At 43.9% G+C, this 27,630-nt stretch overlaps 1 protein-coding gene and 1 long non-coding RNA gene across 2 annotated transcripts in view; both read right to left on the bottom strand.

Moving 5' to 3' along the window:
• Nucleotides 1-3,750, bottom strand: part of DTNA (dystrobrevin alpha) — a 323,219-nt gene extending 319,469 nt beyond the window's left edge. The window contains exon 1 of the mRNA XM_039522836.1: nt 3,702-3,750. The gene's annotated coding sequence lies outside the window, so the exon portion shown is untranslated. The remainder of the gene's footprint in view (nt 1-3,701) is intronic.
• Nucleotides 3,751-10,049: 6,299 nt separating this feature from the next.
• LOC120397193 lies at nt 10,050-23,035 on the bottom strand. The gene is made up of 3 exons (XR_005593710.1): nt 22,454-23,035; nt 16,781-17,056; nt 10,050-10,375 (listed from the first exon to the last, which is right to left on the bottom strand). It is a non-coding gene; the product is annotated as an uncharacterized LOC120397193 (long non-coding RNA).
• Nucleotides 23,036-27,630: the final 4,595 nt, after the last annotated feature.

The raw sequence follows: 27,630 nt of genomic DNA, 5'->3' as shown, positions 1-27,630 counted from the left end.
TACTTTGGATATGACTTGTAGTCTCTCAGTGGACTTAACATCTGATTCCATGTGGAAGCAGAGGTTGGTAATGGAAGGAAACCAGAAGTTGGAAAGGGAAGGAGAATAGAACTTTGAGTCTAGCTTGCTAGTGAAAATGGATGGTATCTCTTTAAGACAGAGTCCGGCCTTGGAATTGGTAGCAATTAAGGATCTGAAAACTGGTGAACAGGCTCCTGTCTGTGTTAATGCAAATTACCTGGCTGGAGAAGAAAGACTTGCTAATGGCTGTTAGCACAGAGAGCCCACCCAATCAGCCAGTGCTAAGCAAGAGCAATCAGGGTTTGATCCTTCAGGACAAGGAGGAAAAAAAGAATGAAGCCACAGGGAACCCCTAAAATGCCAAAGCCCCAGTGGTATTGAGCCAAAGGTGTGGAATGACAAACATGATTGTAGATGGACACTTGCAATGGATTTGTTGTTGCTAATGGCGATTTTTGTAACTAATGTGTTGTATTGTAAAAATACACAATGTGCCTAATCTTTTGGAAAATCCCTTGAACATGTTAAGAGTGATACATAAGAACACACTTTATGTTAAAAGGCCTTGTTATACTGGTGTTTCACAGTTAATACCTGTAAATAGTATTAGAACTTTTCACAGGAGAAAAGACATTCTAGACTTGATGTGCTGTATGAACAGGGAAAGTGAGGCACACTACCATATTGCTTTCACGGCTAAATGCCAAGATTCCTATACTATGGACAACATTAATATCTACATTGACTTGATACTAATTGCGTTCCAAACATTTGCCAGAGCTTGTATGGATACAGTATCTATGTTCTTTAACTCTTGACAAGACCACATGAGACATTCAGGAACCATGGTGCAAGAGCAGATCCACTCCACTATTGTTCTAACCAAGTTTTACCTTGAGTTTGTAAAGAGATTCAGTCATGTTATTGAACATGACTTTGATAAACCATTTCTGTTGTACACTGATACAGCTTCTAACCCAATGCTAGTGGTAGTAAGACAGAACCAAGGATGGGGGGCTCTTGGGATGCAGTCAGTGATGTTTGTGTCATCCCTTCCTGCATCAATTTTGTGTTGGGGATGTGATGTTATTAATATGAACTGTGACCATATAGATCATTGTTGCAACCAAGGTCTCATAGTGGCACGAAATCTTGTACAAAGGAGGTCAAGTAAGGTGTCTATGACAAGGTTAAGATTTGCTGGTTATGATTGATATAACCTTTTGCAGAGGGTTTGGCTGGAGAGTCTTGCCCGCATGCTCGGGGTTCAGCTGACCGCCATATTTGGGGGGGGAAAAAAAATTTTTTTCCCCAAGATTGGGGCAATGGCTGGGTTTTTTTTTTTTCCTCCGAAGCATGGGGCAGGGGTCTCTAAGGAGTGTGTGTGGGGATCGGCTTATGTGTGGCATTGCAGGAGGTCATGATGATGATGATGGTGTGATCCCTTCTGATCTTCTCTTTCTATGATTCTATGATTCTATGATTATGCTATCTATATGCATGTATCATTTTTGTATTTAAAGTGGTAAGTATTGGCTCTGTACTGTCTGTATTTCAAACTTGTGCTATGCTTCTGGGTGACAGCCCAGAAAATTTGGCATCAGCACTGCCTAGCCTGCTTGATGGCCCATTAAGGACCATCAGCTATACAATTGACCCATTGAGAGAAGGCAGATACACCTTGTGACTCAGCAAGGCATGCAGGGACATGCCTATGGACAGAACTCTTAAGGTTTTTCCATGCCACGTGCTGGGTAGCTCCTGTTTGGAACAAAGGAAGCACAAGCCACATGGCAAAAGGACTATAAAAGGCAGCTGCATCATCTCCATTTTGTCTTCAATCCTGCTCCTTATCTCTGGAGGAACTTTGCTACAAACTGAAGCTCTGAACAAAGGACTGAATAACCCATCCAAGCTGTGGATGTACTCCAGAGGCTTAACTTAAGCCAGCAGTTTATTCCATCACTGCTACAAGCCTGAACCAAGAACTTTGCCATTACTGTATGCAATTGATTCTATTTAACCAGTTTTAGCTCATCTATATTTATTTCTTTTTATGAATAAACCTTTAGATTTTAGATTCTAAAGGATTGGCAACAATGGGATTTATGGGCAAGATCTGACTTGTATATTGACCTGGGTCTGGGGCTTGGTCCTTTGGGATCAGCAATACCTTTTTCTTTTCCTGGGTTATTGGTTTTCATGACCATTCATCCCCATAAGCAGCAGTCCTGGTGGTGATACTGGGAAGTGGAGTGTCTGAGGGAATTGCTTGCATGATTTCTGGTTAGCCAATGGGGTGAAACCAGAGTCCTCTCTGTTTGGCTGGTTTGGTGTGCAAAAGATCCCAGCCTTGGGCTGTGATTGCCCTGCTCTAAGAAATCCTGAATTGATACTCTCAGTAGTGTCCTGCCAGAGGCTGCATTATTACACCCACCTAGTTCGAAGAAGTTCTGCATCAAGTGCTAGCTGGCCAGAGGAACACTGCCGGATTCTGGTTAACCTCTGGTGTGAGGTGAGGAAGACATTCTACTTCAGCAATAGCACAAGAAATGGTTATATCTACCTAATTATATCTGAAAGGCTGGCAGTGCTGGGGATCGACCAGACAGTAGAACAATGCAGAGAGCGAATCAAGTGGCTGCAAACCGAGTATTACAAAGTCTAGGATGCTAGTGGCACCTCTGGGAACTCCCAGTCTTCCTGCTTTTTCACAAGGAATCCGACTGGGTATTGAACGGTAGCAAGCAGTGATCCCAGACTGATGCATGACAATCTACTCCATGGGGACAGTAACCTTATAACACTCCCCTAGTCACAGGCACCACCAGAGGAGAGCCAGCCACCAGATGAAGGCCAAGAAGTGACCCTGGTGTTGAGGCCAGTACCTAAAGAGGCTATGCTGCTGGAGCAACTATAGCACATCCTAGGTCTGTAATCAAAGGAGCTGTTTGGGGATGGACTTTGGGAGCAGCTCGCTGCAGAACCAGCATCGGAGCAAGCACTGGTGCCTGGTGAGTTTCTGTCACCATGTTTGTTGTTATTAATGTATATATGAGCAGGGTTTTTGATGTCTCTGTCCATGGTGGAACCTATGCCATCTCCCTAGCACCCTTGGCTGCATCCCAGGCCACATGGGATTCAAATTGGACACTGGGGAATGAAGAAGAAAGTTAAACAAACAGTTATGACATTTTTATAAGTTACTCACTGATATAAGTATGGGTTGTAGTGTCACAATTAGCTTTACGGACCTCTAACATCTAATACAGCGCCCCTAGTAAATCTGCTTAGCCTGCACTGTCCTGGACCACCTGTAAACTCAGTCCCAATAAAACCTGGCTGATATGAGTCCAAATAAGGCCAAACACGCACAGGAGGGTGGCAGTCTGTGTTAAAATACCCTAGGGCTGGCAATAAGTTGGGTTTGTGCATGAATGCAGGTGCTTGTAAGGAGGCTGTATTGCGTATCTGTGCTTATCAGCATTTTGTTGCTTTTACAATGAATTTTTCACCCATTGCTGGCTGGTGATGAAAGTGAACGTCTCCTGGAGCAGGAACTCCAGACTATTGGTTATATTCTGAGGCAGGGCATATTTATTAGGGCTCCTTCTATCTTATGAGCCTTCTCCATTCTGAGATATGCTGATCAGTCACTAGTCAGCTAAACATCTCCTTACCATACACAGATGTCTGTCCTTTGCTGGCCTGGAACAGAAGTTCATGCTTCCATTCCAGAATATCAATGTTCTCCAAAGCTTGCCCTGCTTGACAAGATGGAAGAACCATAGCTAGTAACTAGACCACTCATAAGTAAGGCTACATTTATGTCACAGAATCTGTGACTTCCAGAGCCCTCTGTGACATTCTCTGCTTCAGCCCCAGGGGCTGCGGGACTGTGGAGCTGGCAGCCAGCGGGGCCCTGGCAGGGTTCCAGCGACAGGCAGGGGCGGCTCTATGTATTTTGCCGCCCCAAGCATGGCAATCAGGCGGCTTTCAGTGGCGCACCTGCGGGAGGTCTGCCAGTAACAAGGATTCGGCGGCATGCCTGTGGGAGCTCTGCCGGTCCCACACCTTTGGCGCCTCCGCCACCAAATTGCCGCCGAAGCTGCAGGACCGGCGGACCTCCCGCAGGCAAGCCGCCAAAGGCAGCCTGACTGCCGCCCTCACGGCGACCGGCAGTGCACCCCCCGTGGCTTGCCTCCCAAAGCACGCGCTTGGTGTGCTGGTGCCTGGAGCCGCCCCTGGCGACAGGGCCCCCTGCAAGGTTCCAGTGACAGGTGACAGACTCCTGAGGGGCCCTCCTCAGGATTCCAGTGATGGGCAACAGTCTCGTTTGGCGAGAGAGGCGGGGGATGCCTCAGGCGAGCGGCAGGGTATATTCCATTTTCTCTTTGGGAAATATGGTCACCCTGCAGCTCCCAGCTGCCATGGGCGGAGGGGGAACCCCACAGCTCCCAGCCACCACTGTGGAGGGGGAAACCATGGAGCCACAGCAGCAAAAGTCACAGACAGGTCAAGGCTTCTGTGAAGTTTCATTTATTGCCTGTGACCTGTCCGTGACTTTTCAAAAAAATAACTATGATAAAATCTTAGCCTTACTCACATGTAACCTTTCTGCCAGATGGAGCCAGCAGCAACCAGGGCCGGGTTTAATATCTAGGGATTCCTTTCCATTGATACAACACAGAACTGGCTCAATCCCCCACTCAGTAACCTGGGAAAATTACACCACCCTCGGGTGCCTCGGAGAGGCAATACTTCTGCACTCGCAAGCACAGAGCCTGTGTGTAGAAAAGAAACTTTTATTAAAAGGAGGGAAGTAACTGGGTGTTAGTTTGGGAAAACATTGCAAACAGGGTTCATAAACATAAACCATGAGCAGAAGACCCACCCCCAAGTAAGTTGGGGAGTGTCCTTTTCCCCTCAGGTTCTTAAGTCCAGCAGCCCAAAAGTTTCTTTCATGTCCCCAACCCTTCTCTGCACCCCACTCACAGTTGCTGTCCTTGGTCAGTGCAGACCCAGAGTTCACAGGTGCATCTGCAGCGTTCACCTCCCACCCTGGGGAGGACAGTAAAGAGGCACCTTACTTTCTCTGTTGTTTGGGCAATTCCTCGCCATCCCCCTCTGCCAGCTGCCCTGCTGGCACTGCCCCTCTCTGCAAGGTGCTCTGCTGGCCACTTGCCAGTGGCTCCTGCTGGCCACCTGCTCACTTTTCTCGCCACACCTCTCTGCCTGCTGGCCGCGCCTCTCCACCTCACCTCACCAGCCGCTCGTTCACTGTCAGTCACCTTCTGCTCCCACCTGCCTCTCTGCTGTGACCTCTGCAGATCAGTCTCTTAGTAATTTTAAGCTCTTTGCAGGCCGGGCAGAAACACTGCCCCATCTCAAGTGATTTCAGCTCTCAGTGATTTTTAGCTCTTAGCAGGCAGGGCAGAAACAGAGTCCTACCACAGCTGATTTCAGCTCTGATTGAGAATTTAACATAACAAAGAGGCCCCTAATGAAGCCTACTTAGCTATTTCTTTGAACAGTGAGATGGGGAACAGGTTAAACCAGCCCAGGGAGGACCCTTGGGGGAGCATATACCTCCTGGCTAGGACACATGTCCCCACCCCCTCTTTCTTTCCCAGGGCGGTGGCATTTGAGCCCCAGGGCTCTCCCTAGCCATTTCGGTGTCCTATGCAGGGAGGCCTCCATGTGGGGTTGGGGGGTGGAGCAGGCAGGAAACTGTCCCCCAGCATAAGCCAGCAGAGCAGGTTGGAGCTGGGTAGCTCCACTTCCTGCTGCCCAGTGAGTGCGGGGCAGGCCTAATCCTGCACTCATGGGGTGGCGGGAAGTGGAGTGACCCATCCACAGCCCGCTCCGCTCTCCTCCTCTGGCTCCCAGCCTTGGGGGGTAGGGGGAACTACCCCCCAGCACTCACAGGCGGCATGGCTGAGAGCCAGCAGCACAGAGCGGGCTGGGGCCGGGTCCCTCCACATACCACCACTGGGTGAGTGCAGGCCCGATTCCTTCTGCAGTCCTCAGGGAAAGGGGTGGAGTGGGGGCAGGGCTGGGGTGGGGCAGAGCAGAGGTGGGAGGAGGTGGGGCTTGGGCAGAGTAGGGCCATGGGGAAGAGGCTGAGCGGGGCTGGAGCAGCACGTGGCTGCATACTTTGCATATGGATAAGGACAGCCGTGTTGAGCCCCTGGCTTAAAGAGGTCCTTTCGGCTGAGGGTGACCCCCTCATTTGGGAGAGGTTAAGCACAGTTGTGCACCCCTTCATTCACACCATAATGACAACATGCTGATAACAGCATTTTACTACCCCTGCACTCCAGTTCTAAAGTAATTTGTAACCCAACACCAGCCAAAGTTGATCACGTTGAACAAAACACCACTCTATCTGCTGGATATCTGAGCAGAGCAGGAGCAAACTATATTTGCATGAACACACCTAAAGTCTCTCCTAGCTGTCAAGGAAGAATTCATTCAGACCTTGCTTACCTACCTCCTTCAGGAAAAAATGAAGAGGATATCAAATCATTTCATTTGAGTTTTTTTTAGATGTGCCTAAACCATGGGTGATGGTTTTCAGTGCTACTCCAAAAGATGGCTGAAGTGGCCAGTATCTTGTGTGACTAAAATACAGTCAATAGATTTAAAAGTTTCATATTTTTTTTACCTTGAATTTACCTTGAATAAAGCAACCCCTTTTAGAAAGTGGGACATGTAACTTTTTTTTTTTTTTAAATCCATGGTCTGACAATAATGTGCACGCACTCTCTCTCTCTCATTTCAATGCCCTTCCCCCTTCATAGGGAAAACACACAGCCTGGAGGAGCAGACCCACCTATTGCAAGCAATGAGAAAGAGTCTAAGATGAGCTGATGGGAGAGCTGCTAGATAAAATGAATTGGCAAACAGAGTTCCAGAAGGGCCAAATGGCCAAAAGGACAATGATGCAAGAAGAGTGGCAGGAGAGAGGCTGCACCATGTGAGGAGACATTGGTAGATGGATTTATAGAGCATGACTGCCATGTGAGGGAGGAAACAGAGTGCAGTAGAAAGAGCTGTTTGAGCTATTACTTGTGCTCATGGTTACCAGACTGCAGGCTCTAGGGCAACCTTCAGCTCCTGCTCCTGGCCCATGCCCTGAGTACCTTCCAGGCTATCATGTGCTGCAGACTATGCAGCCTTTTATTAATTCAGAGGATGGCTGGACCATGTCACAGGCAAAGAACACTAGCACATGGAATGAAAGCAGGTACCCTCTCCATGCATTGACCCAGTCCAGGTGTGGCCTGTTCATTGTGTCCACTCACAGCTAGGGGAGCCTCCTCCTTGCCACACAGGGATCAGCCCTTTCTGGGTCCAATGCCCCCTTTTGGTGCTTGCTGCACGCCCTGCCGTCTTTCTCTCTCTCACTCTGTCTTTGTAGCTTGGTCCTCTGGCCAGCTCACTATGGTCCTGCCCTTCTGGGGTATCAAAGTCTTTCCTTACAAATGGTCTCAGTGAGCCTTCTCATTCACTGCCCTGATGGTGCCACTTCCCCAGTGGCTGGTAGGGGAATCCAGGCCCCCTTTCCACTCCAGTTTCCAGCTCAAGGGCCCTCTAATCAGCAGCCACAGTCTGCACCATCCTCAACCTTGCTGCCTTTTCCCTGAATCTTTCCTACACCCTCTGGCTCCCCCACTCTCTGGGTTTGCCAGCCCAAACTGCCATTAAATTCCATAGCCCCAAACACACTTCCCTTCCCCCAGGCAGTGACTGTAGGGTACATCCCCGCATCCCCTTTCTGTTACCAGCTCCCTGGCTTTATAGAAGCCCTGCCTGTTCTCCCCAGCTGGGCTCCATCATTAAGGCTTGCCTATCAGCCTAACTATTCTCCTGCTTTCTTGCAACCTTATAGGTTAACTGGCCCCTCTGGCCTACATTAACCCCTTCAGGGAGAGGATGAGGAACACTTCTCATCATACTTGCACACAAGGAAGGCTGTGGGGAACAGAGGGGACTCCAAGGAATAGCTGGACATGTTATTTGGGAACCTGGACCTTTTATTATTTTGGTACTGAGTTTGTTTATTAAGCTCTATGGTTTTGATGGAGGCTGGTCTGCCTTTTGGGTCCTTATGCTGGTAGGTAAATACCTATATAAATTAAAATACAGGGTTGATTTTACACAAGGCTATAACAGCATGTTTTATTATATGTAATGTTAGAAGTGGCACCAACTATAAAGAATGTCATCACATGCCATTCTCAATATTTTTCATAATAAAAATTTGTACACTGTCATCATCATAATCCATAAACTGAGTTTATGGCCAGTAGTGAAGATGTTATCCAAGTGTTTATGGAATTCATGATACCAACACATTTACAAAATTCTTTCCACAGCTGCCCAACCCCTACACAGCACAACCTCAAATACTATTTCATTCCCTGATTTCCACTGTGAACATGGTTACAGCACCAGGCCGTCCCCCGATGTTCTGCACAAAGTCTGTGCGGGCAGCAGGCCCAATAATGTGGACTACATTAACGCTGGCATCCAAATGATTCTGAAGGCAGAGCCAATGGGATTTCAGTCTGCCATATGCACATCCATCCTCAGAGTAAGTTTTCATACTCTGGGGTGGGGGGGGTAATCAGGGTTACCTAGAATAACAGTGGGGACAATGACTCCATTTATAACAATGTCACAATGGGAATAATCTCCCAGCTTGTCCATGAAGGCAAAGTCACGATCTCCAGAACACTCTGGCATTATGCACCCTCCCAGTATATCCCAGGTTAGTGACCATGAATCTATCCTTGTGGTTGAGCAGGGCCTGCATACCAATGGAGCAGTACTCTTTGCAGTTTATGTATTGATGTGCTTCTTGCAGAGGGCAAATGATAGGCATGCCATTTCCATGGCCCTGGTGCAGTTTAGAAAGGCCATTATCTCAAAGCCACCAGTAATTTCAGGAATATTTTTAATGTACACCACTTTGGGTACATCACAGGCCTGATTGCCTTGCAAACCTCTGCCCCACTGCCCCCCACATTTGATTTGGGACCTACAAACTGGTTAGCCATGGACCCATAGCTGTCTAGGGTAGTCAGCTTCCAGATAACACTAGCAACCTGCTTCTAGATCAGCATAGCCTCCCTTATGTGGGTGTCCTTGTACTGAGAGTGGGGACTGGCTAGTGTCAAACCTCCAGGAACATCTGCTTCTTCCTGTGAAAGTTCTGGATCCATTGTTAGTCATCCCAGGTCTGCATGACAATGGATCCTGCCAGTCTGTGCTTATGGCTTTGCTCCAGAAGCACCAGTCTACAAGGGAGAAATCTGCAGCTAAGGCAACAGGCATGAGCAGCATCAGCTGGGTCAGAGTATGCTCTTTCCAGAGATGCCTTTGACAGTTCACAAACATCTGCCAAAATGCCCAGGAGCGTCTTGCTTTGTTTCCCAAAATAGGACTGAGAGCATGAGGTGGAGAAGTTCTTCCATAGGGCAGGAGCTGTGTTGATGGCTCCAGCTGCTGGGAGCATGTGAGGTCACATAACTCGGCTGGATGTGTTCCCAGACTAAAACCACCCAAACCACTTCTGGTTACCTCCCGCAGGAGGGACAGAGAAGTTCTCCCACAACCCACTATGAAACAAGCCCTAGAGCGGCTTCAGCTGGCATGGGTGCTAGGAACCCTGGGATACAACAGAATACTCCCACAAAGCTGAAGTTCTGACTTGGGTCTGTGTAGTGCAGTATGGATGCACCAGCGTGGTTGTGAGGCCTGGATGTCTAATGCAGTGTGGTCGCTCAAGCACGGGCTTGGAAACATCAAGTCTGCAGGCAAGGGTCATATAACCCTGGGCTTAGTGTGCAGTGTAGACATACCGTGAGGTGCTAAATAAATTAACAAGGCAGTAATACATTCAAGGCTTGTTTCTGTCAATATCTGTTGACTGAATCGGTCTAAACGCAAATCTGGATCAAATTAAATATATGAAGTGAAATGTTAGAAACACTTGTTTTTGCAATGTGTTTAATGCTCATAGCAAGCTGCTGCTTTGTAGAATGCTGGCCATACAGATCTGAATGTGAAAATGGTGGGGAAAGCCTCATCTAGAATAATTCAGTGCAGCTCTGCTGAGTTTACTAGAGCTGTTTACATCAGCTGAGGATCTGGCTTTACATTCAAACTGCTTTGATAGTAGGGTCATAAAAGCATCTGTGCATGGTGTATCCTTATATCTTCCTTCCCTTCTTTTCCAGTCTTTGTGACTTGAGAACTGAAATGCTGTCACTGTTCAGTGGCACAAAAGCAACCAGGCTGCAGTGAGATGCTGATTCTTCCTCCAACTTCTCTCTCTTCCTTCCTCCTTTCATGCCAGCCCATTATTTTGGGAACACAAAGGGACAAAGTTTTTATTTTGTTACCACCATAAATCAGGGTCTGTGGGCAATTCCAGCTCTGTCAATAAGGAATGCATAGACCCCATTGTCCAGACTGTTAAATCTATTTTGTGGAAGCATGGCATATGCAGGCAGACTGCCCCCCAGGTCTTTTCACTGGTAAATAAAACAGGCAAAACACTCTGTGACTGTGGATTTGTGTATGTTTATGCTTTTAAAAGCATATGAACTATGAAATCATTTCCTACGTAAACCCTGTCTCAATCGTCACAATGAAATGGTAAGATTTAAATAAACACCTTTCTTTCTATCCTCTCTCTTGCACTCCTGATGGGGCTTGGGAGGATGGTAAAGGTGTTTTTTGTGCTTCCTTAGCCCTGTATAAGCTGAAGCCACTTCTGCCCCCAGCAAAAGTTGTAGCTATGAGATTGCTCATCTAACACATGCTGGTGTGTAAACACACCCTAGATACTGTTACCCCAATAAGAATTGCTGGAGCACAGTGCACTCTGGTCATTCCCCACTCTTGTCCCTGAGAAACAGGCAGACACCTATATGGAAGGGTCCATACACCTCCCCCACCAGTGCTGGAGAGGGCAACGCCACCCATGCAGTCCCCTATACAAGGGGAATGCCGAGCTGCCGTAAAACAGTCATTTGGTCCCTTTGTGGCATGGAACCAGAAAAGAAGCAACAGAGTAAGGCCCAGACAACTGTCCTTTGATGTTTAAAACTTGTCTTCCTTGTTTCAAAATACCTCTGAACTTAAGAGAAAAATTATCTTTAAAACAGTGCATGTATAGTACAAGAGAAATTAGCGGTAGCCAGCAATTGAAGAGTCTCCGACAGTACTTACAATCTGTGTTATTTCTCCATTTCAAGGTAAGGGCCAGTGTCAAGTTTGCTCTTAGAAAAGCATAGGTTAAAGAGCAAATTTTGGTCAGACTAAAAAAAAAAAAAATCTCCAAAAAGTTTGGGTTTTTGTTTGTTTGTTTGCTTTGGATAAATTTGTGGCTATGCATTGAGGGTGTGGGGAATATACCTCCAACTTTGCTCAGATACCAAGGTGTTGGATACGTTAGAAATATCTAGAAAGATCATTAGTTTAGACAAAATGAGTTATTCACCTCTGTTCAAGATCACTTTTCTATACTTTGCTCTGTCTAGACTAATAAGAGTACTTTAATTTTAGCTTTATTGGTGATTTTTACCTTAAAATTCCTCAAGGTGGACTGATTTAAATCAAAGCAATTTTAATCATAGATTTTAATCAGGATTTAAATCAGCAAGCAGGAAAGTTTGATTTAAATAATTGATTTTAATCTCATTTGGCATTTGTACTTTTTCATTATTTTCCTAAGGAAGAGTTGATGCTCATCATTTGGTAACCATTAAAACATGTTGATTTGCAACTAAACATAGCTTTTACACTAAATTTGGTACTTCTTTTTGCTAACCGGGATGATGTAGACATGGCCATGTCTACACTACAGGTACTATAGCAGCAAAGGTATGTACCATAGCTGTGCCACCGTAACCCCGTAGTGTAGATGCAGACTAGGGTGACAGAAAGGGTTTTTCCGTCACTGTAGGACCTTCACCTTTCCAAGTGATGGTAGCTGGGTTGACAGAAACATTCTTCCATTAATTTAGCTGCATCTACTCCGGAGGTTAGGCCGGCATAGCTATGGCACACAGGGCTGTGGATTTCTCACACTCCTGAGCATTGCAACTATGTTGACCTAAATTGTAAGTGTAAACCAGTCTTATATTCATCCATATGTATGTTATGCTATATAATTGTTTAAGTAAATTTATTCAGATTCATAATTTTTACATTTCTCTGTTAAGTTAGAAAATGGCGACGCCTTTATTTACTGAATTAATTTTTTTGTTTGTGATTTGTAAAAGCTCTATTTGGATGAAAATTGTAATCCAATTAAAAATGTGCAGACAGCATGCAAAAAATAGTTAGATAAAAACTACCTTAAATATGCTGAGTACATAAGAAAAAGATTATCAAAACATGTTTTGCATTTTAAACTAACTGATCTGTTAAACAATGGAAGTATTATCTCTAGTTACTAATTGAATGGAATGTTTCTGGCCACTGTGTCCTTCAAGTTTTTAGAACTAATAGATGTCATCCTCTCACATCTAGTTTTTATTCACAGACTGTAAGGCCTGGTCTACACTAGGCGTTTAAATCGGTTTTAGGAGCGTAAAACCGATTTAACGCCAAAACAACACCACCAGGGAGGCACCTTATATTTTTTTTTAATCTTTTAAACTGGCTCTCTCCTCCTCCCTAAGAAGAGAATGAGCTCGGTATTAATTAACATATCGGATTAGGTTAGTGTGGGCTGTGATCGGTTAGGGTGGTCCGAACTATCATCCCACAGTGCACCAGTGCCGCTGGACGCTCTGAACTTCTGAACTGCAGTGGTCATTGAATATTTCCTGTTTGCCCAGCGTGGAGCTCCGATCAGCACGGGTGGATGCAGCAGTCGAAAAAAAAAAAAAAAGCTCCCCGCATGGACCATGGATGTGATCTGCTGCGTAGGCAGGCAAAATCCGTTCTATCAGCGCGTTTACAGAAGATGAAATTCAGAATCCTTTTTAAAAATCTCCAGACGACGCCATAGCAGGGGGACTCGCGCACTGCAGCGTGAACAGCAAGCATAAAGCCAAGAAATCAAATGGATGCTCATGGACTGGAGGAGACTGAGCTATCCACCTGCAGCCTGCCTCCGAAAAAGTTTTTGCATTCTTTTGGCTGAGCTCCAAATGCTTCTAGTCAAACACACAGGTCAGGTCATAGGCATAGCTTGGCAATCTACCCACCCACCCCCCCCCCCCCCCCAAAAAAAAAAAGCGAAAGGTGACTCTTTTACATGTCACCCTATCTTTACTGAATGCTGCAGATAGACGCAAATAGTGGCACACTCATCCTCCTCCCCCCCGCCATGAGAGAGGCTGATGGTACAATGGAAATCCATCCTCATCATCAGCCTCAGCTGATGGTACAATAAGATGGAAATCCATCCTCATCATCAGCCTCAGCTGATGGTACAAAAGGACTGGTAACCGTCCCTCGTCATCAGCCTATGGCCCTAATTTTTTTCTGGTGGATGGATGGTGCAATATGGCTGGTAACCATCCTCATCATAGCAACAGGGGCTGAGCTCCATCAGCCCCACCCTTCATGTGTAAAAAAAAAGATTCAGTTGCCCCTGACTAGCAGTGGATGCTGGGCTTCTCTCCTACACACTGCTTAATGTCCTGTCTGGACTATCATAGCAGCTGGAGGCTGCCTTCCACTCATTTCTCACTAACAAGTCAGTGTGTCTTATCCCTGCATCTTTATTAATTCATCACACAAGTGGGGACAATGCTACGGTAGCCAAGAAAGGGCTGGGAAGAAAGAATCAAGGTGGGGTGAGGTTTGTACAGGAGCACCTGTGAATAGCATACAGATCATAATTTCTGCAGGCTCTGACACAGAGCAGCTGTGCTCTCTGGTTCTATGATACGGTGGTTCTCTAGTACACTTGCCTATATTAGGCAGCACTGATTCTATTTTTAGATACAAAAGGAGAGATTTGACTCAGAGTCATTCCATTTTTTTTTTTTTTGCCCCTGGCTGAGGGGCAGGGGCTTTTTATGCAGCAAATGGTACAAAAATGGAAGGTGCAATATGGCTAGTAACCAATCTTGGCTTTTTTACCCTGGGCTGATCGCAGGGGGGGGCACTAGTGCAGCGCAAAAAGGACTGGGAGCCATGATCATCCTCAGTCCAATTTATGGAAGGGTTGGATGGAAATATGGCTAGTAGTAACCTCTGCTGCCATGCAAAAAGCAAAAGCAAGCTTCTGTGTGCTTCTGTGAATCGCTGCGAATGCTGCGCCTATGACATACACATACGTGAGAGTGACAAAAACAAAAACAAGCTCCATGATTGCCATGCTATGGCATCTGCCAGGGCAATCCAGGGAAAAAGGAACAAAATGCTTGTCTGCCGCTTGTGACGCCAGAGTGACTGGTGACTGACGACATTTACCACATTTACCCAGAACCACCCACCATTCATTTTTTCATGCAACTGCATCTCAACCCGAACGAAGGAGGGGGAGGAGCGGGACAAATGGAGGAGCTACTAGCAGCTACCCAAGCAGCTACCCACAGAATCGACGGAACGAAATGGACCATGGGACCCACCCACCACTACACACCATGTGCTTAGTGCGTGATGTATGGGCCTCCAATTTTTTTTTTTAATTTTTTGCAATGAAAAACCGGTAGAAAAATTGGAATAATCTCTCTAAGAGGAAAACAAGTTTTTCTGCTGTGTCAGCTCCCAATCAGTTAATCTTAACTGAATGAGCTAGGCATTGAACTGAGCTAACTGAATAAAGTGAAATGAAGAAAATATATTCTCTGCACCTGAAGAAGAGGTTACTGCTGTCAAAAGTTGATTTAGCATGCACTTCAGCAAATGCTGGTTCCAGATACTTAGCCATGACTTCTACCAGTTCAGTGCTTTGACTTTTAAATAAAGTTTAGCAGCAACCATGTACTGCTGAATATTAATTTTTAAATTTAAATTAAATGATTTCAATAGTGTATAGTAAGTTTAGGCCTTCACATAGATTGTTACAAGTTCAAATTCAATTTTAAGTAGGTTTATTTTTAAAAAGAAAAATTATATTTAAATTTTTAAAAATCTGATGTTTTTAAGTTAATTTTTATCCACTCTGAAATTCCACTCTGAAATTCCACTACAACGGTAGTTTGGCAATTCACAAAACCTTTGTTTAAGAGGAGTTTTATAGTCTGTCAATGTTTATGGAGTTGATCTATTTTAATTTTGAACTTTACCAGTGACCAGTTTGAAACCTTAAGGTGAAATCTAAAAAAACTGAACAATTTTCAAGGTAGGTCAATTTTTTAAAGCCTAGTGATGATAACACTTTAAGGACAAACCAGGATATAAGAAAGTAATGTATTTCAAAGAACCATTTGAGCATTCTTTTAAAGCAACTATCTGTACTTAAACATCAATAATTTAAAGCCTTATTGCCAACACTCGTCATTTGTCCTTGATTTTACACCTTCCTCTGCAAAAATAATGGAAAGTTTGATGACAGGGTATACACTTACACTAATATTTATACATATTTTTGTTTGTATTGCTGTAGTGCTGAAAGATCATATCAGCATTCCAGCCCCATTGTACCGGCCGCTATACTAAGACATGACTCATGAGTCATTTTAAAATATCCCTTTAAGTACATTTGCATGTTTTCCTACTCAGTACAGTTCAGTATCTTTAAATGCAGATTGAGAGAGATTATACCAAGGAGATTTGAAACTTTAAGATAGAGTCTTTACACTCTAACTATGCTCAGCTGAACACTTGAACATTTATGTTTAAATTATCTTGGCTCGCCTGACACTATTTGATAGAAACATAATTCTTGCTGTAGAAGCTTCAAACATTGGAACTGCAAAAGCAAGTGAAGAAGAGTGAGACGTGAGAGTGGAGTATTGCCACGTATACAACCTTAAAGCAGTTAAGGAATTGAATAAAGTGGATATAATTTTGCCAAAGGATTGCTCTTGATGGAAACAGTTATCTGGACACTAGGGGAGAAATTGGATTGTGATGTTTGACGTATCATTCATTAGAATTTTTCTTGTTAGACATTAATGCCAAGTGTGTGATATAAGACATACACAGTCACTTACATGGAAAGGTTATTTTTCGCTTTTACATGCTACTAGAACAGACTGAGTAGCATAAGGAAATGTCCAGGAATCTACAAAGTCAAGTGACAGCTGCAGTGCAGTATTATATGATGTATTTATCTTTATCTTGTAAGAAAAGGGACAAAAATAGTCAGACAGGGCCCCATAGGGTTAGGGATAAAAGAAAGAACAAGCAGATGGGTTAAACTTTTGTGCACAATTACATGGAAACAATGGATAAAAATAGCAAGGAAAAGATAAGATACAGCTGTGCCTCCCTAATAATCATGCAGGGAAATGCTGGTTAGTATTATTATTACCTGAATGTAGATATCCAGTTGGTTACGACAGTGGTTTATTGGCTCTACTCTAGAGCATGACTGATTGAGAATTGTGATCTGAGACACATCTGTTTATCTGCTGTGATACTGATCAGTCCTTTTGGTCTTAGTATTCTTCTACTTTAGTCAAGAAAAATAATTGGATTTTTTTTTAAAGTAGTCACATTGTTGGTGAGCACTTACACCATGAATAATCCCACTGATTTCAGTCAGATCACTCAAGTAAGTAAAAGCCCCCACAATCTGGTCTCGAATGAAATAAGGAGGATGATATTTTCTTACCTTCCTTATTTATAAATTTTGAACAGACTAGGAACTGTTGTTCGATTCTGAGCAGACAGGAACTTTCCATTTCACAAGATGGAGAAGACTATTTGCTGAACTTGTGCTGCATGTCCTGTGACTGGAACTCATGGTCCCGAGTGGCAGAAGAAACTCCTTGGTGATTTTCTGCATAGCTAACACCATCCTGTTGTCATACACACTGGTCTCCAAGGTCCTCCTCATCACATCACTACCGAACCCACGCTGGGACATTAGGAAGGCCGATTGGAATGGCTACATGGAAACCACAGAAAAAGTGATTTAGTGAATACCTGCGAACGTAGCCAATTATGACATCTTCATCAACCTCCTTAAAGTGTCTATGAAAAGGAACATCCACTGTGGCTACAGGAAAGCCTACACTCTGTCCTTGGCAGAGAGTTAGGCACTAAAGGAGTATAGGACAACAGGTAACCCAGCTGCTGCAATCACATGCCTGGAATCACTGAACTTCATTGACAAGAGTGATGTATCACCCAGTAAAGCAGAAAAGCCTGGAGACTTCTCCGCAATTTTGGTGGTGCTAACCCTTCCCAGAGCAGAGTGCCACATGTTACAGCCGATGCTATCCCACCCAAAAGCTCCTGAATTCCAAGGCTCACACAGACTGTCATCACAAAAGGAAAGTGAAGAAAGAGCTTTATCACTCCCTATCTGACTGCCCAGAAACATCAAATCCATCAAAGCCATTCACTAGAGAAGAGGTGGAAAAGGCCATCACACTCGCAAACTTGGCAAGGTGCAGGCCCAGATGGCAACTTCCCAGAATTTCTGAAAATCCTAGCTCAGCATGGCTACAACTGTATGATGTGCTTCTTTGGCCAACATGCATGCCATTTACTGAACACCTAAGATATGGCCACAACAAAGGTAACCACAGTCCTGAAACCAGGGAAGACAGTTGACAATCTGAAAAACCACCAGCTGATATCATTACTATGTTTGATGTTCAAGCTCTTGGAAATGATGATACTCCAAAGACTTACACCCATCTTTGAGGACTACATCCCTAAAGAGCAATCTGGGTTTAGACTGGGATGGTGCATGCCTAATCAGGTAATAGTACTGCTGACTTACATCAAAGCTAGTCATCACCATGGGCTCAAAACAGCAGCTGTCTTTGTGTACGTGTGCTTTGGAATACAACACAGTTTGGCATGATGGCCTGCTTCTGAAAGTGTCAAAAATAGGTTTCAGAGTAGCAGCCGGATTGAAGTGGATTGAAGAACACTGCTATGCTTCCAGACAGTTTTGCTCACCAGTCACAAGTTTCACATACATCCAATGGAACAGACCAGCAGATTTTTTTATTGAACAACAGGCTCCCGCAGTGATCCATCTTGGCCTCCTAGCTTTTTCATATTTATATCAGCAACACATCATTGACCTAGTCATGGAAATTTGGATATGCAGATGATCTCATGCTAGTAATCTAAATGAGCACTTTCACCCAAGCGGAATGCGTCCTCACAGATGATCTGAAAAAACTGGAGTACTACTGGTTATGGTGACTCCAACCAAACACTCAGACAGCTGTCTCCATGTTTCACCTGAGCAACCAATATACAAAGAAGTGCCTGAATGTCACCTACTGCAATATCAAACTCAGGCACAAGAATCTCCTGAAATATCTTAGAGTGGTTCTGGATCATAGCCTCACATGTCACCAACATCTGATGATGCCACTGCCAAGATAAAAACTAAGAACAATATAATCCATGAACTAGTCAGGACCAGTTGGAGAGCAGGTGCTCACACCTTGTAGACAGCCTCCTTGCCCTCATCTTCTCAGCAGCTGAATATTGCATGCCAGTATGGCAAATAGTGTACCCGGGAAAGTTGTTGATTTGCAACTGAATACTGCTATAAGAATTGTCACAGGTGTGCTGAAGTCAACACTGACAGTCTGGCTTCCCATCCTTTTGCTTATCTTACCACCATCTTTCAAAAGAGAAACAGCAATTTTACAAGAATACGACTGAGATAACAAACGCAGACTTGGAGATCTTCATAGATGGGCAACTTCCCTTCCCCTCCTGAGATGCCACCTTAAATATAGGAACCCCTTCCAATGATCAGTCAAAGATTGTCACCAAAAGACAAGTGGCAGAGGTGGGAAAACAATGGGGGTCAAGAATCAAGACCTGATCACAGATCCTACAGACCAACCATCTGGGTTCACCATGACATGTAAGATATGGATTACAGAGAACTACATCAGAACCTCACACAGGCATTGGAATTACCTACCACACACATGGAAAATGAAGGACAGCCCAATATGTGAATATGGAGAAGACAGCCAAACCATGGGACATCTTGTGAACTGCTGTTCTCTAAAATCCTTCTCCAGAGGGACAGCCTTGATTCATCCCATGTCATTGGAAGCCATAGAGTAGATGACAAATCTGGATGTTGAATTTAATGTTGCTTTTCAAGTTGCCATATGAAAGAAGATTATTTCACTATGTTGAATAGGGTTTCCCCCAAAGTCAAAATTTACTAAATTGTAATTTAGGCTACAAAGCTGAAATAAAGCTTAAATAACTAGAAAACTGCTTGGTACATGCTGTTTTTCTAAGATCTGACCAGTGCTCATGGAGTTTAAATAAAAAACAATCAAAAACCCCACCAAAAACACACTTTGGAGAATTAGTGTTAACAATTAAACTATCATGTGATGGAAGGGGAGCATAGTAGGAACAAGTGCTTGTAAAGTTCTTAAAATGATCGTAGAACTTTAAGCTTGGTTCAAAATCTTATCACCTTTGACTCCTTTCGCTGGCTGATATGCTATGAGAGGCCCATTTATACAGAAGCTTCCCGACTTAGGCAAGGCGTTCCATTCCGGAACGCCTTGCATAAGTCGAATTTTGTGTAAGTCGGGAATGTATCTCCGACAATTATGAAAAAAAAAAAAGTTTAAGGAACTTATGTAACTTTTCCTGTAAGTCCTTGTGACGGGGCAGGGCAGCCCCGCACTGGTACAGCAGGGGTTAACCCTTCTCTACTAGCAGAGGAAGCCACGCCCAGGAAGTTCTGCTGGGCATGCTCCAACTGGCAGACCAGTATAAAAGCCTGCAGGTCTGCTCAGTCTGGGCTGACCACCGGGGGAGAAGGACGCAGACCGTCAGCTCCTGCGGGAGGAGAGCCAGGGAGCCTGGACCGGGACGTCAGCCGGGCAGAGGCCGCATCGGAGACCCGGAGAGGGACGCCGGCCGGAGGGGACCTACGGGGAACCGCCCCACAACGCCAACGTCCGACTAGACGGGTAGGAAGTGACCCAGGGGACTTTAGAAACTGACAGCCTTAAAGCTAGGCCGCGCTGCCCTTTGCCCCGGCGGGCGCTATGGACTCCGCCGCTAGGCCGCCATACCTCACCCCGGCGGGGGTGTTTGCGGACCAAGTTGCCATATGAAAGAAGATTATTTCACTATGTTGAATAGGGTTTCCCCCAAAGTCAAAATTTACTAAATTGTAATTTAGGTTACAAAGCTGAAATAAAGCTTAAATAACTAGAAAACTGCTTGGTACATGCTGTTTTTCTAAGATCTGACTAGTGCTCATGGAGTTTAAATAAAAAACAATCAAAAACCCCAACAAAAACACACTTTGGAGAATTAGTGTTAACAATTAAACTATCATGTGATGGAAGGGGAGCATAGTAGGAACAAGTGCTTGTAAAGTTCTTAAAATGACCGTAGAACTTTAAGCTTGGTTCAAAATCTTATCACCTTTGACTCCTTTCGCTGGCTGATATGCTATGAGAGGCCCATTTATACAGAAGCTTCCCGACTTAGGCAAGGCGTTCCATTCCGGAACGCCTTGCGTAAGTCGAATTTTGTGTAAGTCGTGAATGTATCTCCGACAATTCTGAAAAAAAAAAAAGTTTAAGGAACTTATGTAACTTTTCCTGTAAGTCCTGATTTCCATAAGTCGTGTTTGCGTAACCCGGGGAGCATCTGTACTCTTCTTCATGCATCTCCTACTTACTACCAAACATCCTTCCTCTCCATTTAAATTCCTTCTTGAAACTCTCTTCTTCCACAAGTTGTCTAATGAGAACTACCTAAAATAATGCATCGTGATTATGCTGAGCCGTTGACTCACACACAGTATCAAGGGCATCTGGACCATTGCAGGTTTTATACTATGATCTCCTTGCTGCTGCTAGGCCTGTGTCTTTACGTTTGTGCAGCACTGAGAACATGGACAGCACACCACTCCTGTGTTAATACCAGTAGTAGCCTATTGATTCATTGCTCTCTTAGGTCTTAAATAGCCCAACCAACAAATAATCTCAGTAAATAGCTTTGGTAACTAGCAGAACAAAAAGGTTATTTCAACTTACATTTCTGAGATTATAAAAAAATGCAGTTAGTTACAGCCCTGCTGTTCACAGAGCGTTAAATTGGAATCCATAATTATCCTATCGGTCTTTAACAACAGAGGCAAATAAAAACTGAATCCATTTAATGATAAAAGAGCAAGTGTTTGTGAGTAAACTCCATGGTTAGAGTAAACTCACATTGTGATCAGTGTTCAGTTTCAAGAATATAATTGCCTTTCATGAGTTAGTCTGAAATTAAACACTCAGGAAAAGAGTAAGGCTGGGCCTTATTTAGTTAGGGACTAGGTCAAGATCCTCCTAGGTATTTACATGCCTAACTCCCATTAATGTCAGTGGAAGTTAGGGGCCTACATACCTTTCAGGATCTGGGCTTGATTCAGCTACCTTTACATTGAATGGTACCTATTCTGGTGAGTAGTCTCACAATGGGACCACTAGCAACAGTAGTACTCAACATGAGAAAGGGTTGGGCCCCTGAGACATCTATATGGATACCCATCACCAATCTCCAGGTGCTTCATATTCATAAAAACAGTCAGTTGTAAAGGGATATGAATTTGGTAACAATTAAATTTATATGTTGCCTGCATAGCCATGACATATTTTTAAGAAATCTCACCAAGTAGTATTAGGGCAATTTTCCATCTGACCATGGGTCTGATCCATGCAGTCGTGTCAACACCAGTGTGATCTGACGTTCTAAACAATTTAACGTGCTACATAGACACGTCAACAAAAAATGTTTAAGATGAAGTTAAGAAAAAATATTCTTCTTTTTGCTAATTTTTAACTGATATTTTCTGACTCATTCACAGTTTCAACTCCAGGTCCCACAAAGAAATAGCTGGGCATTTATGTTGTGATCACAGATCCAGCATGCACAGCTCTGTTCTCTTATCCAGTGATGGCCCTATGCTACCTAAGAAACCCATTCATCTCTGAACTCTATATGCACACCCTGAAACAGCCAGAGAATCACAGGCCCAACTGCAGTGACAGAAGGAGTGGACAAGGAACAAACTTATTTTGCATAGGTGCTTGCATAATGTGGGTCTGGTCTTGAGGTGACCCACAACTAAATCATGAAGAACTCATAACACAACTGAGCTAAGAGCTGAAGAAAAGAGGTTACCTACAAAAAGGTATATCATTGCCACTGATCAGCTAAATAATCAGAGCAGGTGGCTTTAAAAGATCTGGGAATCCATCACATTAAAGACAGCAAACAGATTAAGCAGAATAATTAAACTAATCAGTACCCCAACTGTGATAGATTTTACCTCTCTGGTTCCCCCTTGGGCTGAGTGCAGCACTTTTCTTGTCTTGGATGTCCTTCTCAGGACAGCAACATGACTGTAGTCTGGGTCCCAGACTTGGGGTACAGCCCTCCAGCTGTACCTCTTAGGGAGTTCCCCCTTCTGGTGGATGGAAGGGGTGCATGTTGAAGTAGTCCAAAAGAAAAAGGCAAAATTCGCCCACAATCCATAAAGAGGGCTGGTTCCCTATGGTCTCATGCAGGGTACAGGCAAATAGTCCTTAGGAGAAAGGTCTGGCTCCTTGTCCCTTGTGTGTCCAAACCACCAAGGCTGAGTCCCAGGGATCCAAAAATAAAAGTAAGGAAAAGCTGGTCCTTCTGCTTCCTCAGAGGACTCGGGGGAACTGGTGCTGTCATGCAGTTTCCACAAGAGACAGACCCTGTTCCCTGAATCCAGGGAGCTCTGTGCACTAGTTCTGTTTGCCCCTGAATGCCACCCAGTCTACGCCAGGATACTCCCTTTTAAGGACCTGCCCTTCTCCAGCATTGACAAACTTTACAAGTGCAGTGGGTTGGGGCTGACTGAGCCCAGAGGAGCTCTTTAACCCCTTCTTGACTGCTCCCTGCTACACCAATAGCAGCACAGATAATTATAGAATTGGAGCAGAGCAGTATCAATACTATAATATGACATAACGAGGCTGAAATCATCTGCATCAGCTGATCAGTTGATATGTATGTTTTCAGCTTCATTTAGTCTTTTTACAGTTGCCACATCAAGAGCCCAAGGGATAATAGTATTTCAAGAAAACAAGTAAGCTCTGACAATGTTTGACAGGGTTGGATCTAGTATGAAAAGACAATCCTTTCAAAAGCAATCACACATCTAAACATGATGCGGTGGTTCATAACATTCTCACAAAAGGCCCTTTCAAGTTGATTGGCAGATCCAGCTCCACCCCATTCAGTTATAAAGCAGCAAATGGTTCTCAAAGAAAGTGTACTTAGAAAGTCTCCCAGCAGGCTCTTTGGTTACTGACCAGTGTGAATTACAAATTAGGGAAGAGGAAGGCACAGAAATAACAGGCTTTAATAATGTTAGGCCTAAGCTAGTATTAGTCCACTTTTTAGCTGAATCCCATTAACAAAGACAAAACCCTAGCACTGCTTCAATTAATATGCTGAGCCAAATGGGAGCACAGACACCATGGCAGTGTGTTAAATCATGTTGATCTTTGATCTCTGTGTAAAAAAGCATCTTTCAGAATCATTAGCAGGCTGATCCAATTAAAGCTCTATTAAAAGTATCAGAATTCACGTAATATAACAAAACTGATGTTAAAGACTGACCTGGTCTAATACCCTTAATAATTCATATTTTACACAAAATATACCCCCAAGTGTTTTTATCATTGAATAATTCTTGTTAGAGTGTTCAGTAAATAATAACCAAGGATAGCAGAAAAAGATTCAGGTTTTCATAGAATATCATAGAATCATGGAATATCAGGGTTGGAAGGGACCTCAGGAGGTCATCTAGTCCAACCCCCTGTTCAAAGCAGGACCTGTTTTCAGGCAGTTGTGGGGATTTCACCAATTTAGGCAGAGATTTTTCAGGGATTTTCTCAATGTATACATTTTGCAATGCACTGTACTGGTCACTGCTTAGTCAAAGTTCCTTACCTCAATGAAGTTGCCACAGTGTTGTTATGTTTGTAACAAGCCATAAGTATGGTCACTCAGCCTACAGTTAGCTCTGAAAAACTGTAGTTAGGGGTCTCTGTACAGACACATTTAAAGCTTTTCTACACTGCACACCAAAGTGTGTGAGAGGGGTATGATTGATAAAGCGCAGTAATGTGCTGCACTCTAGCAGCTGTGTGGAAACTCTGCTGGTGCACTCTAAAAGGTACCTAGTTTGTGTTTGAAGCAGGACTACATCAGTGCAAACTAGTTACCCTTCAGAGAGCACCAGCAGAGCGTACATGGGGTAGATAGAGTGCAACATGTTAGAATGCTCTTCAAATCACACCCCTGTAGAGTGCTTTGCTACTGCTTTGTAAACAAGCCCTATGGGGCATGGGTCACTTCCTGGAGGATTCTCTGCAGCTTGAGGTCTTCAAACCACAATCTGAGGACTTCAATAACTCAGACATAGGTTAGGGGTTTGTTACAGGAGTGGATGGGTGAGATTCTGTGGCCTCCATTGTGCAGGAGGTCAGACTAGATGATAATAATGGTCCCTTCTGACCTTAAAGTCTATGAGTCTATGAAGCAAAGACTCCTACTTAGATCTGGTTTCAATCTTCCACTCTGTATCATTGGGAGGCTTGGTAATCACCATTACTTTAAACCATTTGAAGGGAAGTAAGCAGCTTTCAAGTGGTTAATGTGGGTTGTGTCATATGCATCACATTAACCACTTTTAAACTATTTCATTTTCCTTAAAACCTTAAAATAATGATGGTTACCAAGCCGCATGGATTTGAGGAATCAAACATTGGTCCCAGAGCAAAGTGTGGGTTTTTGTTGCTTGATGTAGTCACGGAGACAATTGGCTGCTAATTTCCTAAGTTACTGCTATTGGCCTGAATGCATATGCTTATGCCATTGTAAAGAGACATTAACATCACAGCAACTTGATTTAGGTATATAACTTTAACAAATACTATGAGCATAGGACATACTAGTGGAGACTTCGTCAGCAGACAGTTAAATTCCAGACTGGATTCAAAACCCTCTTCCCCTCTTTTAGACCCCACCTCCCTACTACAAGCCACCCCCAAAAAACCTTATTTTTAGAGATGCTTTTGAATACCGTGGAGTGATTATTTCTGCCAAATGCCGACTGGCTGATCCATTAGCCCAGCAAAGGTTTTACCAAAGTTGTGCCATTCTAATCAAGCACAAAAAGTAATTATCATCCACAAGATCTACTGAGCTAGGGAAAGAAACAGCAAAATCATTACTCAATGCAAAAAACCCATCTGAATGTTCTGAAAAGAAAGCCAATGAACATTTTGTACCCTGTCCCTTCATTTCTGCAGACTTATCCCTCTATTCCTGCATTCTCTTGGGATCTGTGACAAGAGATGAGGCCATTGGCTCATCGCTTTCCTAGAATGTAAGCTTTTGGGGTTATGGAGCATGTTTTTGTACAGCTCCTAGCACAAAGTGGTGCAGATTCTAATGGAGCCTTTGGTTGCCACTGCAATATAAATATTACCTGAGGAATGATAATTAATATCATGAGCCTGCCTCAAATTGGACAATACCTGATGCTTCAGAAGGAAAATAATACAAAGATTTTGGAACTACAAGACCAGGTGCTTAATGTCATTGCTCAGTCATGTTGCCTTTTCTCCCTCCTTATCTGCATGTTGTCTGTTTCGACTGTAAGCTCTTTGAGCCAGGGATGGCATCCTCTCCCCCAAAAGTGCCTACCATGCCATGTGTGCTACACAAATAACAAAAAATTAACATTATCAGTCATGAGGAGAGGGAATTCATGCCTGACCCATGTGGCTATCCGCTTGTATGCTCGTGAAAAAAGGCAACTTAGCTGTAACCAGCCATAACTGCTTTGGATACTTAAGGATTTAGACAAAGTATTGAGGTGATGAGGTTTCAAAGGCATTGATAAGTGGCCCAGAAATATAGAGCCTGCTGATGTAAATTGGCATCTCTTACTTAATGTTAATGTTGATTTACACCAGATGACGATCTGGCCCAGGTTGTTCAAGACAATAAAAAATATCAGTCAAAGTCTCCAGACCCAATAGATCAATTTAGATTCTAGTTTGTTCATACCTGTAGCTTCAGTGCAAAGACAGACTCTTACTCTGTTTTTGTACATTGCTTAGCAAACTGGTGCTCGGGTACTACCACAATACATATACTTAATACACTGATAACAGTGGTTCCCAAACTTTGGAGGTAACTGTAAGTGTTTACCAGATTATGAACTCGGCTGTACCAGCTGGTACACACCACTTCTCAGTTATTCATGCTGTAGCCTTCACTAGAGATTGTGGTGGTTTAATTCCCGCTCTTGTTGGCCAAACTGTTGCTTGGAATTGTTAACCAAATAGAAGTTGGAAACAACGGTAAACCAGAGCGCACTACAGAAACTGTTAATTAAGGTGGGAAGCGGGGGCTCTAGAGTACAAGGCACAAAAGATTGAGGCATCCAGGCAACATAGCATTTATTGGCAACTACATTTCCATATTTCCAGAGGAACATTTCCAATTCACACGATCTATAACTTACTAGTACATGCATTCTACACACAGTACTTAAGGGATAATCCCTAATGCACTGTACTATACGAAGCAATAAATGGCTGCTGAGATTAATAGGCCAAGCAAAGCTGAGGCATTTAATCAATCTCCAAAAGCATTCATTGCCAGCATACTGCAGAGCAAGAGAAAATTATTCCTACTATGCAACAAACGATAACAAGGAAAAGGAAAAATCTTCCCCTTAGCTGCTGAGTGTTTGAGTTCTGGGTTGCCTCTTTCTTTGACAGGATATTGTGATGGGGGGGCTTGACTGGGATTCATAGCCAAACAGAGGAAGATTTAACAGCTTGTGTGAAAAAGGAGTGACCTGACTAGACAAATATGTTGTCAGGAAGGGTTTCTGTGCCACTTGTGAGGGGGATAATGTTAGTGTGCGTGTGTGTGTGTGTGCGTGTGTGTGTGTGTGTGTGAATGCACGCGCGCAGATTGGCTGAAATATTGGCAGAAGAACAATAACAAGAGTTAGATTCTCTCTTGTGCCAGAGCTTTGCTTGGTGTAGGAATGGGGGCACCGGGAGGTTTGTGGCAGTTCCTTGATCTTAAGGGCCGACCTCAGCTCAGGTGCAACTTAAAGCAGCTGTCAGGCAAGAGCAGCACTGGCATAAGGTGGTTTTGGGACAGGAAGCATTGGACAGGAGAGGAGGCAAGCTGGGAAAGAGAACTCCTTAACAGAGAAGCAATCCATCACATAGGGGCTTGCTTGAGGCAGGGACCCTACATGCGTTCTACACAGTCTCCCAAGGGAAGGATGACCTAGTGAGAAGCATTGTTTTTAAGTTGTTTATTGTGTACTAAATGATCTGTATTCTCTTATGCTTTATCTATTAAGCAAAAGAGAAATAACGTGTTAGACTGTGGACAAAGTGTCTGTGTGTTATATGCTTCACAACTATCATATGC

Source organism: Mauremys reevesii, linkage group 2, assembly GCF_016161935.1.
Source record: "Mauremys reevesii isolate NIE-2019 linkage group 2, ASM1616193v1, whole genome shotgun sequence".
In the NCBI taxonomy this organism is placed as follows: domain Eukaryota; kingdom Metazoa; phylum Chordata; order Testudines; family Geoemydidae; genus Mauremys; species Mauremys reevesii.
Note: the sequence above shows the minus strand (reverse complement) of the source record. Positions and strands in the feature narration are given on the sequence as shown.